Here is an 18,156-nt window from a genome sequence, read left to right as displayed (position 1 = left end):
TCATATTTCTTTATTGTTTTTATTTCCATTGTTAAATCCTGGATGGTTTTTTTTCATTTCCTTCACCTGTTTGGTTATGTTTTCCTGTAATTGTTTGAGTGATTCTTTAAGGGATTTTTGTGTTTCCTCTTTAAGGGCTTCTATTTTTTACATATGTTGTCTTGTTATTCTTTAAGGGAATTATTTATGCCCTTCTTAAAGTCCTCCATCATCAACATAAAATGTGATTTTCAAGTCCAAGTCTTGCTTTTCCAGTGTGTTTGGATAGCCAGTATTTGCTTTGGTGGGAGAACTGGGCTCCGATGATGCCAATTAGTCTTGGTTTCTGTTACTTAGGTTGCCTCTCACCATCACGTTGTCTCTGTTGTTAACTTGTCTTGCTGACTCTGAATGTGACTTGGCCCTCCTATGTGCCTGTGTGACAGCCCTCCTGTAGACCTGTTTTCTTTCAGCCAGTTATGGGAACAAAGAGCTCTGCTCTCAGGTATGTAGGCACTCCTGGTGACTGTCTTTCAGCTCTCAGCACAGGCAGAAAATGGAGGTGTCCTGCCCTTGAATGCTCCTAGGTCCCTGTGCCCAGGGATCACAGATGGCACTTGGCGATTTCTTCTTGGATCAGGTATGTGGGCAGAAATTTTTTGTTGACTTTGGGATCTCAGGAGTGTCCACACTTCTGAGGGTCCATCTCTCTCCCCCATGAGATTTGGGTATAGGGAACTGTGACTGGTTCAGTTCAGTTCCAGGCATACCCAGAAACCAGCTATTTCTTTCCCCTGACCATTCCTACCTTCCTGTCTCCAAAGGCACTATGAAGTTTCCTCTTGTGCTGGGAATTTGGGAAGAAGTGAGCAGAGGTGGACAGACGTGGTAGTCTGTCCTGAGGTCTCAGGATTGTCTGCAGTTCTGTGAGTTCAGCTCTTTCCCCCATGGGTTTTGGCTACAGGGAGCTGTGGGATTGGTTCAGTTCAGTCAAAGAAAACACTCCTAACTTAGAGCAGAGCCATAAGTAAGAAGTCCTGCTTTACCATATTGAAAATAAACCAAGACTTAAAAATGTAAGAAATTGCTATCTTGTATATATATGTTTCTTTGTTGGTTTTTCATCTTGTGTTTGTCTGTTTTCAGTTTGACTGTAAACCTCTTATCTTATGGGTTGGTCCTTTTGTCTTATACCATTTTTAGGTCATCCGTTATATTACCTGATCCCTATTCTACATACTATTTTGCCCAACAAAGCACAGTTGAAATGCCTGAGCTTTTGTGACATGAACAACCAGGGGAATTGGAGATGGCTGCTGCCTTCAAGAAGAGACAGAGTGAAGATGCCATTAGCATCATCGGTACACAGAATTGCATTCCTACTTCAACACATCCCTCCCTGTCAGCAATGTCAAGGCTTATAGTTACAGAAAAACTCTCCAAAGGCAGGTGTAGTAAAGTGTCTCCATAGAGGAAGGTGGTAGCTTTTCTTTGGCGAAGTTTCCCTAACATACAAACTTTCTTTCACAAGGGGTTCACTATGTTTATTTTTGACAACTTTACTATTGTACTCTTACCTGTTATTGCTTATTGGTAGTATCTGAAGACATGATAATAACCTGAAGAGATTAAAATGAAAAACACTTAAATGATGACATTTGACTATTATGAAGGATATGAAATTTAGACATACACAGAGAATTCAGTTGATGATTTACTTGGAATGAACTGATAACTACATGTGTATCTTGTAAAAAATTGAGAAATTTCATCAAGTACACACTTAGCATATAATGCAAATGCAAAAGCCCTCATTTCAGACATTTTGGTCATAGATTATTAGAAGCACTTGCTCCTACATCTGACCTTGTATTTTCAAAGAGCTCATCTCACTGAAGAACATAGTCACACAAATGAATCACATATGGTTATCAGGAACCCTACTGATAATGTGGCTGTGGAGTGTTTCATTAGAAGATCTTCTTTCTTAACAGGAAAATCAGTGGTTTGTCCCTAAATTTCTATAAGACAGTACAAGCTCACAGACACAAATTTGCAAATCCTGTCATCACCCAATATTAACACACACATCTTGTAGCAAAATAGCTGCATTTCAATAAAAGGTCTTTCAAACAGCTGATTTTAATGGTCATTGGAACTGAAAATCAGGACTATAGTAGTCATAACAATGTTCCATAGTTTTAGGGCCTATGAATACTGAAATTCAGGTGAAGGGGTCCATGGTGAATTGATAAGGCTGCACACCAGCATAATGGTCCTGGTAACAGACCCAAAGATGTTAAAGTCTTGAGAGTAATAAGATTACCATGGTCTAAAGGACACAAACTGAATAACATTATTATTGAATTTCCACAAGCACCAGCACTGGCTGCTGGCAAGGATGATTTCAAATAAGAAAGCTGATAAACTGCAAATGAGAAAACTCAGTTTGAAAATGGATACTTTTATACAAGGAAATCTGCAAAAGAGTCTGAACAACTATAGAATCAAGGCAGAAAACAGTAAAGGCAGAATAAGAGAATGAGTCCAAGTTTTGAGACCACTAAGCAGGCATACCCATCCCTTCTGTCTCAAATCATAGTTAAGCAGTCTTTGTTCATATCTACATTCTGCATACTGGAGGTAAGCATATGTGAAGCCTAGAAATCTATGACTATAAAAGGAATAGCCACTGTATATTATTTTGAGCATCGAGTTTTATAATATCAATTAAATGCTGAAATGTTCATATTTGGTGACAATTTATTTCAATTCTTGGAACTAACAATGAGATAAGAGTCTGTAATATCATATGTAAGATAATTCTTCTTTAACCTATATTTGTAATTAGTAAATATGTTAATAACATAGGGAGAGCAGTAAGCAGAGGAATGTTAAAATTTCCATTTCTAAAAAGTAATAGTGTACTATTTCATAAAAATAACAATATGAAATCATCTACAATTTTAACAAAGAAACAAGGAAAATAAGACAAATATTAAACTCATTTATTAGAAAATAATATCAAACTCAACACAAAGACATTTGTATATGTTTATATGTATATAAAAGAGGTCTGTTTATGAAAGGTATACTTTATATATGGTAATATACAATGTCATTTCTTTTTCAGAAATGCACAAATCTTTAAAGATTGCTATACATATTTTACAATTAAACATGGAATGAGCATGATTATCAACATCTATATATAACTTGGCTTGGAACCTGTCTCATTTGTACACCAATTATCTAATAGTTATGAAACCCCAAATTTTTCCTCAGTACAAAAAGATCAGAATCAATCTGTAAAATGTGAGGAATATTTGATATTTCCATTATTACCCATCTTAACTCCAAAAATTAAATTTGGATGACTAACTTCATTTCTGTAACCCATAAAGTATCTTGACATATGGGTGTGACAAAATACATTCTTTCACACAAAATTTACACTCTGTATTTGTACTGTCAACTAACTTGTTTGGGCATTTTTTGAATTTCCACCTTTGGAAATGGAGATAGTGAAAAGGATAAAATCACATCCCGAAGGGTAATGCTGAATCATTTAGCAGAAAGGAAGGAAAAGAAGTCATTAACTCACTATGCCTGAAGATAGTGCCCTTGTCATTGTCTAAGTAGAGCTTTGAAGGGCCTACAAACTGTGTTGCCTCAACAGAAAACATTTTATCCCAGTTTACCTTTGTTTCACAGTCTCTGTGTAATGGGTTTAGTTTCCTATTTGGGAGAAGACAATAGCTATTGTACTTGGGAATTTACAACAGCAATATAGGATTGCAACTGAGAGTAGATGTGGAACACTCTGTCCATACCCTCTTCCATGCCAAGGCTTTTCTAAAGCAAGAGATATTAAGAACAGTGGGATTTGAAGCAGAACTGGAAACAAGATGGAGATTGCTGTTATTACATTAAAATTAGCTAGCTTGTCAGGATTGGATCCTGTCTGTGTTTTAAACCCATGGAAGAGATACATGTGATTCATAAGGACTACATTAAACATCCCTCCATGTAACTTATTTTAAGTTTTTACCTTTGTATATTCTGGATAAAGAGATCAATTTGGAAGGTGGCAGAATAACAAATGTTCTTCCCTATGATAAGAAATATTGAATATAGAGGGTGTCAGAAGGAGGAGATATATATCCAGGAAAAGAAGATTGTGTTTAGCCTAAGAATCAAGGGACTAAGGTAAATATTAAGAAATTTTGATCATACAATTAATGACACATCTTGGTTCCTTCCAAAAGGTAAAAGTATGTAGTTTTAGAAATCCTGACATTTTTCTATTCTTTATAGAATTGCCAAAGATATAAAAATTGTGTTAAAATAAGAATTCATGACAGAGACACATAGGAAATCTTAAACTCCCTACATGAATATATTTGTCCTGCTAGAACTTTTCTGGTATTATAGAAAAACAGAGGAACAGACTGCTTTTGTTAAGCAATGGGCTATATATCATTTTAAGAATAATAAAAAAACCCACAGTAAAATTATGTCATACATAAAAGGAAGGAGAGGAAGAATTAAACACAGGTCAGAAACAATGAATATTTATAGAAAACCAATTTGGAGATAACAATTAGTAGGAAATAACTTTTGATCTATTAATTCTGTATCAAACTGAAACAGCATAAAATTAGAAATTGGATCTTCCTTCTAGGATTTCTGTAAGTGCAAGGCTTTACAACACCAATTTTATGTAAGAAGAAATTTAGGTAAGAAAAAATTGGTTTTATCATAAAGATAACATTTTGAAATCATAAAATTGCAGTTTGTCCCCAATAAAAGACCTAGACTAAAAGACTGGATATGGAAAGAGGACCCAGCATTTTGCTGCATGCAGGAAACACACCTCAGAGACAAAGAGAGACACCACCTAAGAGTAAATGGCTAGAAAACAATTGTTCAAGCAAATGGCCGAAGAAAAAAGCTGGAGTTGCCATTCTAATATCAAATGAAATTGACTTTCAAACAAGAGTCATTAAAAAAGGGGCCCTCACAGAGAACTCAAACACAGCCCCCTAGGAGCAACTTCAGGCGCAGGACCAGAGGTAAGACCAACTTTTCTGCTCCAAGTGACCTGCCTGGAAGTCTCAGGACACAAACCCACAGGGACAGCTGAAGACCAATAGACAGGAAAGACTACACACCTCAAAGCAGAACACTCTGTTCCTATAACTGGATGAAAGAAAACAGGAAAACAAGTCTATAGCACTCCTAACACACAGGCCTATAGACAGTCTAGCCACTGTCAGAAATAGCAGAACAAAGTAACACCAGAGACAACCTGATGGCGAGAGGCAAGCACAGGAACCCAAGCAACAGAAACCAAGACTACATGGCATCATCAGAGCCCAATTCTCCCAGCAAAGCAAACACTGAATATCCAAACACACCAGAAAAGCAAGATCTAGATTATAAATCACATTTGATCATAATATGGAGGACTTCAAGAAAAACATAAAGAACTCCCTTAGAGAAGTTCAGGAAAACATAAATAAACAAGTAGAAGCCTATAGAGAGGAATCACAAAAATCTCTGAACGAATTCCAGGAAAACACAATCAAACTGGTGAAGGAATTAAAAATGGAAATAGAAGCAATAAAGAAAGCACAAAGGGAAACAACCCTGGATATAGAAAATCAAAAGAAGAGACAAGCAACCGCAGATACAAGCATCACCAACAGAAAAAAGAGATAGAAGAGAGAATCTCAGGAGCAGAAAATTCCATAGAAATCATAGACAAAACGGTCAAAGATAATGTAAAATGAAAAAAGCTACTGTTCTAAAACATACAGGAAATCCAGGACTCAAAGAGAAGATCAAACCTAAGGATAATAGGTATAGAAGAGAGTGAAGACTCCCAGCTCAAATGACCAGTAAATATCTTCAACAAAATCATAGAAGAAAATTTCCCTAACCTAAAGAAAGAGATGCACAAAAACAAACAAGAAGCCTACAGAAGTCCAAATAGATTTGACCAGAAAAGAAACTCCTCCCGTTACATAATAGTCAAAACACCAAATGCACAAAACAAAGAAAGAATATTAAAAGCAGTAAGGGAAAAAGGTCAAGTAATATATAAAGGCAGACCTATCAGAATCACCCCAGGCTTCTCACCAGAGACTATGAAATCCAGATGATCCTGGACAGATGTCATACAGGCCCTAAGAGAACACAAATGCCAGCCCAGGTTACTGTATCCAGCAAAACTCTAAATTAAGATAGATGGAGAAACCAAGATATTCCATGACAAAAACAAATTTATACAATATCTTTCTACAAATCCAGCGCTACAAAAGATAATAAATGGTAAAGCCCAACATAAGGAGGCAAGCTATATCCTAGACAAAGCAAGAAACTAATCACCTTGGCAACAAAAGAAAGAGAAGAAAAGCACACAAACATAACCTCACATCCAAATATGAACATAACAGGAAGCAACAACCCCCACCCCTCTCCTTCTCTATGGGTGTTCCCCTCCCCATCCTCCCCCTCAATACCACCTTCTGCCCAGCAATCATGTTCACTGGAGACTCAGTCTTGGCAGGACCAAGGGCTTCCCCTTCCACTGATGCTTTTACTAGGCTATTCATTGCTACCTATGAGGTAGGAGCCCAGGGTCAGCCCATGTATAATCTTTGGGTAGTGGCTTAGTCCCTGGAAGTTCTGGTTGGTTGGCATTGTTGTTCATATTGTGTCTTGAGCCCCTTCAAGCTCTTCCAGTCCTTTCTCTGATTCCTTCAACGGGGGTCCTGTTCTCAGTTCAGTGGTTTAATGATGGCAATTCGCCTATGTATTTGCTGTATTCTGGCTGTGTCTCTCAGGAGAGATCTACATCAAGTTCCTGTCAGCCTGCACTTCTTTGCTTCATCCATGTTATCTAGTTTGGTGGCTGTATATGTATGGTCCACATGTGGGGCAGGCTCTGAATGGGTGTTCCTTCTGCATCTGTTCTAAAATTTGCCTCCCTATTCCCTGCCAAGGGTATTCTTGTTCCCCTTTTAAAGAAGGAGTGAAGCATTCACATTTTGTTCATCCTTCTTGAGTTTCATGTGTTCTGTGCATCTAGGGGAATTTAAGCATTTGGGCTAATATCCACTTATCAAGGAGTGCATAACATGTGTGTTTTTCTGTGATTGGGTTACTTCACTCAGGATGATATTTTCCAGTTCCATCCATTTGCCTATGAATATTATAAAGTCGTTGTTTTCGATAGCTGAGTAGATTTCCATTGTGTAGATGTACCACATTATCTGTATCCATTCGTCTATCGAAAGGCATCTGGGTTCTTCCCAGCTCCTGGCTATTATAAATAAGGCTGCTATGAACATAGTGGAGCATGTTTCTTTGTTATATGTTGGGACATCTTTTGGGTATATGCCCAAGACAGGTATAGCTGGTTCCTCAAGTAGTGCAATGTCCAATTTTCTGAGGAACCTCTAGACTGATTCCCAGATAAATAAATCTCTTAAAGAAATACAGGATAACACAATCAAACAGTTGAACAAAACTGCCCAGGATCTAAAATCAGAAATAGAAGCATAAAGAAATCGGAAAGTGAGGTAAATATGCCGATGGAAAAACCTAGAAAAGTGATCAGGAGTTACAGATGCAAGTATCACCAGCATACAAGAGAATATCAGAATACAAGACACAGCAGTCAAAGAAAATACAAAGTACAAAAAGCTCCTAACCTAAAACATCCAAGAACTTCAGGACACAGTGAAGAATACTTAAGAATAATAGGAAAGGAATACATAGATTTGGGGTGCAAAGGTCCAGGAAAACCCTTCAACACAATCATAGAATAAAACTTCCCTAATGTAAAGAGGTGGCCATAAATGTGCAAGAAGCCTATAGAACACCAAAGAGTTTTGACCATAAAGTGAATTCCTCCCATCACATTATAATCAAAACACTAAAGGCACAGAAGAAAGAACGAATGTTTAAAGTGCTAAGGGGGAAAGACCAGGTAACATGCAAAGGCAAACTTATCAGTATTATACCAGACTCGTCAAAAGAGACACTAAAAGTCAGAAGATCCTGGGCAGATGTCATATGGACCCTATTAACACAAATGCCAGCACAGGCTAATATACCCACAAAATTTTCAATTACCATAGATACATAAAACAAGATAGTCTATGACAAATCCAAAATTAAACAATATCTTTCCACTAATTGAGTCATGCAGACAACAATAAAAGGAAAACTCCAATACAAGGAGGGAAACTAAATGCACCAAAATCAAGAAATTAATAATCTTACAACAAACACAAAATAAGAGAGACACAGAAATATATTATCATCACAAAAAACAAACATAACAGGAACCAACAATCACTGGTCTGTAGCATCTCTCAATATCAGTGGACTCAATAACCAAATAAGAAATATAGGCGTATGGACTAGGTAAATAAACAGGACCCAACATTTTTTTGCATAAAGGAAACACACTATAGTGATAAGGACAGACAGTAGCTCAGAGTAAAAGCCCAGAAAAAAATTCCAAATAATGGGCCCTAGAAAAATCTTGGAGTAGACATTCTATTATCCAATAAATTAGACTTTCAACTGAAAGTTAACAAAAGAGATTGGTTAAGAAACATTCATACTCACCAAAGGAAAAATCTACCAAGATGAACTTTCAATTCTAAACAATTCTAAATCTCAAATGGAAGGATTTGTAAAATTTGTAAAACATTCATGAAAGAAACTTTACTAAAGCTGAAAAGATATATTGTTCCTCACACAATAATAGTGGGAAGCTTGAACACCTCACTCTTACCAAATGGACAGATCATGGAAATAGAAACTAAACATATACACAGTGAAACAAAGAGAAGTTATGAACCAAATGGATTTAACAGATATCTACATAACATTTCACCCTAAAACAATAGAATATACCTTCATCTCAGTACCTCATGAAACCTTCTCCAAAACAACCCATATAATCAGACACAAAACAGGTCTGAACAGAGAGGAAAAGATTGACATAATCTTTTCCATTCTCTCAGATCACCAGGGTCCAAGGCTGGTCTTAAATAACATAACAAGAGAATTCTCATATACTTATGGAAAGTAAATAACTCTCTATTCAATGATAACTTGGTAAGAGAAGAAATAAATATATCGAAGATTTTCTAAAATTTAATGCAAATGAAGGGGAGAAGTAGCATGTCATGGCAACTTCCTATAGCCATCCAGGACTCTCAGTGAAGGAATGAGGAAGGCAACCCACAAAATATGTCCTGCCTACAAAATTTTCCGAGGCAAAGATGGAGTAGAGGTGGAGAGAATGGTCAAACAATTATTGGTCAAATTGATACTCCTTCCATGGGTTGACACTGTAATTTTACTCTGTTGTCCTTGTCAACAGAATCCTAGCATAACTGTTCTCTGGATGGCTCCACATAGCTGCTTACTGAAACCAATGCATAGAATCACAGACAAAAATTAGATGGTTTACAGGAAGTGTGGAGGAAGCATTGTGTGAACCACCAAATAAAGAGCAAATATGGACTAGACCTAGAATGCCTGCACTTGTGTAGCAGATGGACAGCTTTATTGACGTGCAGGTCGCCAAACAAGTGGAGCAATGTCTTTTCTGGAATCTGTTGCCTGTCTGTGGATCCCCAACTGGGCTGGCTTATTTGGTCTCAGTGGGAGAGGGAGTATCTAGTCCTGCAGTTGCTTAATATGCCAGTGTGTGGTGATACAAATGGGTTATTCACCTTTGCAGAGGAAAAAAGGGGAAAAAGTTGGGTGAGGGGGCAAAACGAGAAGAGGGGATTCTTATACTGGGATATGAAGTAAATGAATACATAAATTAATTAAAAAGAATTGGCAGTATTTATTTTAATTATGACTTTTATTTTATTTTTATTCATTAACAGTTAAAGTGATAGTTTTTCGCATTATAAAACTCCATTACTATGGTAACATGACAAAAAATAACAATTCCCAAATAAGTACAAAGGGTTAACAGGAATGTATGAAAAATGCAAATATTTTAAAAACAAAGCATGACAAATTTCTTATTGTTCCCCGCATTGGAAACTATTTTACAATAGGTATAATATTCATTTTAATAGTTTGAAAACTAGTATTGTTACAGAGACAGGCAGATAGATCAGTGGAATAGAATTGAAGATCCAGAAATGAAGTCACACAACTAAGGTAACTTGATAATTGACAAAGGAACTAAAATCATCCAGTAGAAGAAAAACACTTTAAGCAAATGGTGTTTGTTCAACTGGAGGTCAGTATGTAGAAAAATGCAAATCAATCCACTCTTATCATTCTGTACAAAGTTTAAGTCCAAGTGGATCAAAAATCTCCACAATAAACTAGATACACTCAAACTAATAGTAGAAAAAGTGGGGAAATGTCTCTATCACATGGCCATTATGGAAAATTTGCTGAACAAAACATCAATGACCTAATGCTCTCAGACAAAGAATTGACAAATGGGACCTCATAAAACTACAAAGTTTCTGTAAGGCAAAGGACACTGTCATTAGGACAAAATGGCAACCAGCAGATTGGGAAAATATCTGATATTTCATAGAGGGCTAATATCTAAAATGTAAAGGGAACACAAGAAATTAGCCACCAGAGAGTCATATAACTCTATTAAAAATGGGGTACAGAGCTAAACAAAGTAATTTAAGGTAAGGGATATCAAATGGCTGAGAAGCCCCTAAAGAAATGTTCAACATCTTTAGTCATCAGGGAATTGCAGATGAAAACAACACTGAGATTCTACTTCACATCGGTCAGAATGGCTATGTTAAAAAAAAAAAAAAGGAACACTCCTCCATTGTTGGTGGGGATTGCAAACTGGTACAATTTCTCTGGAAATCAGTCTGGATGTTCCTCACACAATTGGACACTGTACTACCTGAGGACCCAGCTATACCTGTCCTGGGCACATACCCAAAAGATGCTCCAACATACAACAAAGACACATGCTCCACTATGTTCATATTAGCATTATTTATAATAGCCAGAAGCTGGAAAGAACCCAGATGCCCTTCAACAGAGGAATGGATTGAGAAAATGTGGTACATATACACAATGGAGTACTACTAAGCTATGAAAAACAAAGACTTTGTTTTTATCTGGAGCCCGAACCTTGCTAATGCCAGCCCAGAGCTCCCTGCTCCCAAACCCCAGGGGAGAGAGAGCTTACTTCCTGAACAGGTGGGCACTTCTGAGACTGCAGAGTGGGAGAGACCACCAATACCGACCACCCCTGCCCAGAACCCTGGCCCAAGAGGAAACTGTATAGGGCCTCTGGGAAAAGGAAGATAGGGGCATTCAAGCAACAGGTTCCCTGTGGTCCAGACTGCCTGGATCTAAAGGGACCTGGTCAACAGCTCCATGCACCCAAATACCATGAGAGGGAGAGCTAAACCTTCAGAGGGGCATACATGCCTGAGAAGCCAGAAGACACTACACTCTGCACCATTTCTGACTCCAGAGGAAAACACCTTATGCCATTTGGGATCCCTTTGCACAGTGGTCCGGGAAAAGGCAGGGCAGGGCCTTCTGGTTGCTGCCCTCACTGAGAGCTCAAACACAGCCCCCAAGGAGCAACTTCAGGCCCGGACCACAGTAAGACCAATTTTTCTACTTCAAGTGACCAGCCTGGTGGAATCAGGTCACACACCTACAGGAACACCTGAAGACCGGTAGAGAGGAAAGACTACATGTCCAAAAGCAGAACACTCTGTTACTATAACTAGCTGAAAGAAAACAGGAAAACAGGTTCACAGCACTCCTGACACACAGGCCTATAGAACAGTCTAACCACTGTCAGAAATAGCTGAACAAAGTAACACCAGAGACAACCTGATGGCGAGAGGCAAGTGCAGGAACCCAAGCAACAGAAAACAAGACTACATGGAATCATCAGAGCCCAATTCTCCCACCAAAGCAAACAATGAATATCCAAACACACCAGAAAAGAAAGATCTTGATTTTAAATCACATTTGGTCATGATGCTGGAGGACTTCAAGAAAGACATAAAGAACTCCCTTAGAAAAATGCAGGAAAGCACAAATAAACAAGTAGAAGCCTATAGAGAGGAATCACAAAAAATCCCTGAAAGATTCCAGGAAAACACAATCAAACAGGTAAAGGAAATAAAAACGGAAATAGAAGCAATAAAGTAAGCACAAAGGGTGAAACCCTGGATATAGGAAACCAAAGAAAGAGACAAGGAGCCGCAGATAAAAACATCACCAACAGAATACAAAAGATAGAAGAGAGAATCTCAGGAGCAGAAGATTTCATAGAAATCATTGACAAAACGGTCAAAGATAATGTAAAATGAAGAAAGCTACTGTTCCAAAACATACAGGAAATCCACGACTCAAAGAGAAGATCAAACCTAAGGATAATAGGTATAGAAGAGAGTGAAGACTCCCAGCTCAAAGGACCAGTAAATATCTTCAACAAAACCATAGAAGAAAACTTCCCTAACCTCAAGAAAGAGATGCCCATAAACATACAAAAAGCCTACAGAACTTCAAATAGATTTGACCAGAAAAGAAACTCCTCCCGTAACATAATAGTCAAAACACCAAATGCACAAAACAAAAAAAGCATATTAAAAGCAGTAAGAGGAAAAGGTCAAGTAACATATAAAGGCAGACCTATCAGAATCACACTGAACTTCTCACAGGGACTATGAAAGCCTGAAGATCCTACACAGATATCATACAGACCCTACGAGAACACAAATGCCAGCCCAGGTTACTGTATCCAGCAAAATTCTCAATTAACATAGATGGAGAAATCAAGATATTTCATGACAAAACCAAATTTACACAATATCTTTCTACAAATCCATCTCTTCAAAGGATAATAAATGGTAAAGCCCAACATAAGGAGGCAAGCTACACCCTAGAAAAAGCAAGAAACTAATCATCTTGGCAACAAAACAAAAAGAAGAAAAGCACAAAATGATAATCTCACATCAAAATACATATATAACAGGAAACAACAATCACTATTCCTTAATATCTCTCAACATCAATGGACTCAATTCCCCCCAAAAACACATAGATTAACAAACTGGATAAGAAATGAGGACCCTGCATTCTGCTGCCTACAGAAAACACATCACAGAGACAAAGAGAGATACTACCGTAGACTGAAAGACTGGAAATAAACTTTCCCAGCAAATGGTCTAAAGAGGCACGCTAGGTAGCCATTCTAATATCGAGTAAAATCAATTTTTAACCAAAAATCATCCAAGAAGATAAGGAAGGACACTTCATATTCATCAAAGTAAAAATCCACAAAGATGAACTCTCAATCCTAAATATATGTTCCAAATACAAGGCCACCAAAATATGTGAAAGAAACCTTACTAAAGCTCAAAGCACACATTGCATGTCACACAATAATAGTAGGAGATTTCAACACCGCACTCTCACAATGGACAGACCATGGAAAAAAATTTAAAAAGAGATATAGACAGACTAAGAGAAGTCATGAACCAAATTTATTTAACAGATATTTACAGATCCTTCTATCCTAAAACAAAAGGTTATACCTTCTTCTCACCACCTCATGGTTCTTTCTCCAAAATTGACCATATATTCAGTCATGAAACAGGCCTCAACAGATACAGGAAGATAGAAATAATCACATGTGTCATATCAGTACATCACAAGCTAATGCTGGTCTTCAATAAAAATAAGGAAAGAATGCCCACATATACATGGAAGATGAATAATGCTCTCCTCAATGATAACCTGGTCAAGGAAGAAATAAAGAAAAAAATTAAAGACTTCTTAAAATTTAATGAAAATGAAGGTACAACATATTGAAACTTATGGGACAAAATGAAAGATGTGCTAAGAAGAAAACTCATAGCTCTGAGTACCTGCAGAAAGAAACAGGAAAGAGCAAATATCAGCTGCTTGGCAGCACACCTAAAAGCTCTAGAACAAAAAGAAGCAAATACACCCAGGAGGAGTAGAAGGCAGGAAACAATCAAACTCAGAGCTGAAATCAACCAAGTAGAAACAAAAGGGACTATACAAAGAATCAACAGAACCAAAAGTTGGTTCCTTGAGAAAATCAACAAGATAGATAAACCCTTAGCTAGACTAATCAGAGGATACAGAGAGTGTTTCCAAATTAACAAAATCAGAAATGAAAAGGGAGACATAACATTGGAATCAGAGGAAATTCAATAAACATTAAATACTACTAAAAAGCCTATATTCAACAAAACTTTTAAATCTAGAGGAAATGGACAATTTCCTGGACAGATACCAGGTACCGAAGTTAAATCAGGAACAAATAAACCATTTAAACAACCCCATAACTGCTAAAGAAATAAAAGCAGTCATTAAAAGTCTCCCCCCCAAAAAAGGCCAGGTCTAGATGGGGTTCAGTGCAGAATTCTATCAGACCTTCATAGATTACTTCATACCAATACTATCCAAACTATTCCCCAACATCAGTACAGGTGGAACGTACCGAATTCCTTCTATTAAGCCACAAATACTCTTATACCTAAACCACACAATACCCAACAAAGAAAGAGAACTTCAGACCATTTTCCCTTAAGAATATCAACGCAAAGATACTCAATAAAATTCTTGCAAACTGAATCCAAGAGCACATCAAAACAATCATCAACCATGATCAAGTAGGATTCATCCCAGACATGCAGGGATGGTTTAATATACAGAAAACCATCAACATAATCCATTATATAAACAAACTGAAAGATAAAAAACACATGATCATTTCATTAGATGCTGAGAAAGCATTTGACAAATTCAACACCCCTTCATGATAAAAGTCCTCGAAAACTAGGAATACAAGGCCTGTACCTAAACATAGTAAAAGACATATACAGCAAACCAGTAGCTAATATTAAACTAAATGGAGAGAAACTTGAAGCAATCCCACTAAAATCAGGGACTAGACAAGGCTACCCACTCTCTCCCTATTTATTCAATATAGTTCTTGAAGTTCTAGCCAGAGCAATCATACAACAAAAGGAGATCAAAGGGTTATAGAGTGGAAAAGAAGAAGTCAAAATATCCCAGATGTATGATATGATAGTATATTTAAGTGATCCCAAAAGTTAAAATAAGTATATAGTAAAAATGGCCATTTTACCAAAACTGGTCTACAGATTCAATGCAATCCCTATCAAAATTCCAACCCATTTCTTCATAGAGTTAAACAGAACAATTTGCAAATTCATCTGGAATAACAAAAAGTCCAGGATAGCTAAAACTAAAACCTGATAAACATCTTCAGCAAATTGGCTGGGTATAAAATTAACTCAAATAAAACCGTAGCCTTCCTCTGCATAAAAGAGAAATAAGTTGAGAAAGAAATTATGGAAATGACACCCTTCATAATAGTCCCAAATAATATAAAAGACCTCGGTGTGACTTTAACCAAGCAATTAAAACATCTGTATGATAAGAACTATAAGACTCTGGAGAAAGAAATTGAGGAAGATCTCAGAAGATGGAAAGATCTCCTATGCTCATGGATTGGCAAGATTAATATAGTAAAAATGGCCATTTTACCAAAAGTGATCTACAGATTCAATTCAATCCCTATCAAAATTCCAACCCAACTATTCATAGTTGGACAGAACAATTTGCAAATTTATCTGGAATAACAAAAAACCCAGGATAGCTAAAAGTATCCTGAACAATAAAAGGACTTCCGGGGGGAATCACTATCCCTGAACTCAAGCAGTATTACAGAGCAATAGTGATAAAAACTGCATGGTATTGGTACAGAGACAGACAGATAGACCAATGGAATAGAATTGAAGACCCAGAAATGAACCCACACACCTATGGGCACTTGATTTTTGACAAAGGAGCCAAAACCATCCAATGGAAAAAAGATAGCATTTTCAGCAAATGGTGCTGGTTCAACTGGAGGTCAGCAAGTAGAAGAATGCAGATCGATCCATGCTTATCACCCTGTACAAAGCTTAAGTCCAAGTGGATCAAGGACCTCCACATCAAACAAGATACACTCAAACTAATAGAAGAAAAAGTGGGGAAGCATCTTGAACACATGGGCACTGGAGAAAATTTCCTGAACAAAACACTAATGGCTTATGCTCTAAGATCAATAATCGACAAATGGGATCTCATAAAACTGCAAAGCTTCTGTAAGGCAAAGGACACTGTGGTTAGGACAAAACGGCAACCAACATATTGGGAGAAGATCCTTACCAATCCTACAACTGATAGAGGGCTTATATCCAAAATATACAAAGAATTCAAGAAGTTAGACCGCAGGGAGACAACTAACCCTATTAAAAGTGGAGTTCAGAGCTAAACAAAGAATTCACTGCTGAGGAATGCCTAATGGCTGAGAAACACCTAAAGAAATGTTCAACATCTTTAGTCATAAGGGAAATGCAAATCAAAACAACCCTGAGATTTCACCTCATAGTAGTTAGAATGGTTAAGGTCAAAACCTCAGGTGACAGCAACTGCTGGTGAGGATGTGGAGAAAAGGAACACTCCTCCATTGTTGGTGGGATTGCAGACTGGTACAACCATTCTTGAAATCAGTCTGGAATTTCCTCAGAAAATTGAACATTCAACTACCTGAGGACCCAGCTATACCTCTCTTGGGCATATACCCAAAAGAAACCCCAACATATAAAAAAGACACGTGCTCCACTATGTTCATAGCAGCCTTATTTATAATAGCCAGAAGCTGGAAAGAACCCAGATGCCCTTACACAGAGGAATGGATACAGAAAATGTGGTACATCTACACAATGGAATGCTACTCTGCTATCAAAAACAATGACTTTATGAAATTCATAGACAAATGGATGGAACTGGAAAATACCATCCTGAGTTAGGTAACCCAATTGCAGAAAAATACACATTGCCTGCACTCATTGATAATTGGGTATTAACCCAAATGTTTGAATTACCCTAGATGCACAGAACACATGAAACTCAAGAGGGATGACCAACATGCAAATTCTTCACGCCTTCTTTAAAAGGGGAAGAAGAATACACTTGGCAGGGAATAGGGAGGCAAAGTTTAGAACAGAGGCAGAAGGAACACCCATTCAGAGCCTGCCCCACATGTGGTCCATACATATAGAGCCATCCAATTAGAGAAGATGGATGAAGCAAAGAAGTGCAGGCCAACAGGAACCAGATGTAGATCTCTCCTGAGAGACACAGCTAGAATATGGCAAATACATAGGCGAATGCCTGCAGCAAAACACTGAAGTGTGGACGGGACCCTGTTGAAGGAATCAGAGAAAGAACTGGAAGAGATTGAAGGGGCTTGAGACCCCATATGAACAACAATGCCAAGCAACCAGAGCTTTCAGGGACTAAGCCACTACCCAAAGACTATACATGGACTGACCCTGGACTCCAACCTCATAGGTAGCAATGAGTAGCCTAGTAAGAGCACCAGTGGAAGGGGAAGCCCTTGGTCCTGCCAAGACTGAACCCCCAGTGAATGTAATTGTTGGTGCATGGCGGTAATGAGGGGAAATTGGGAGGGGAACACCCATATCGAAGGGGAGGGGGAGGGTTTAGGGGGATGTGGCCCAGAACCCTGGAAGGGGAGTAACAATCTAAATGTAAATAAGAAATACTCAAGTTAATATAGATAAAATAAAAAAAGAAGGAAGACCCAAGTGTGGATGTTTCAGTCCTACTCAGAAGGAGAGAATAAAATAGACAGAGAGAGAGAGAGAGAGGATGGGAGAGACATGGGAGTAAGATAGGAGGGGGTGAGGTCAAATTGTGGCAGGATCAGGTGTCAGAAGACATGCGGGAGAGATACAGAATGTCAGAAAATTGAACAGAGTTGTATAGCTATGGGAGATGGGGAATGGTGGTAGCCACCAAAAGTCTCAGACACCAGGAAAGCAAGAGGCTCCCAGGACCAACATGGATGACATTAGCTGAAATACAACATAAAGTGGAGAGAGAACTAATAGAAGCCATATGGAGAGGGTGGACATGGCCCCTGTTTGAGGGATGGGGCCACTCACCCTTCTGAAAAATTTTAACCCAGCATTTCTACTGCCTAAAGGAACTACTGGAACAAAAATTGAAACAGAGACTGAAGGAAAGGCCATCCAGAGACTTCAC

General features: G+C 37.9%; 1 protein-coding gene across 1 annotated transcript in view; it reads right to left on the bottom strand.

Annotated features, from left to right (window-relative positions):
• Positions 1-18,156, bottom strand: part of Samt2 (spermatogenesis associated multipass transmembrane protein 2) — a 52,977-nt gene that overhangs the window by 9,278 nt on the left and 25,543 nt on the right. The window contains exon 3 of the transcript XR_005498346.2: positions 1,557-1,598. The gene's annotated coding sequence lies outside the window, so the exon portion shown is untranslated. The remainder of the gene's footprint in view (positions 1-1,556; positions 1,599-18,156) is intronic.

The sequence above is a fragment of the Rattus norvegicus genome, chromosome X (assembly GCF_036323735.1).
Source record: "Rattus norvegicus strain BN/NHsdMcwi chromosome X, GRCr8, whole genome shotgun sequence".
In the NCBI taxonomy this organism is placed as follows: Eukaryota; Metazoa; Chordata; class Mammalia; order Rodentia; family Muridae; genus Rattus; species Rattus norvegicus.
The sequence above is the reverse complement of the archived record's forward strand: the minus strand, read 5'-3'. Positions and strand labels throughout refer to the sequence as shown.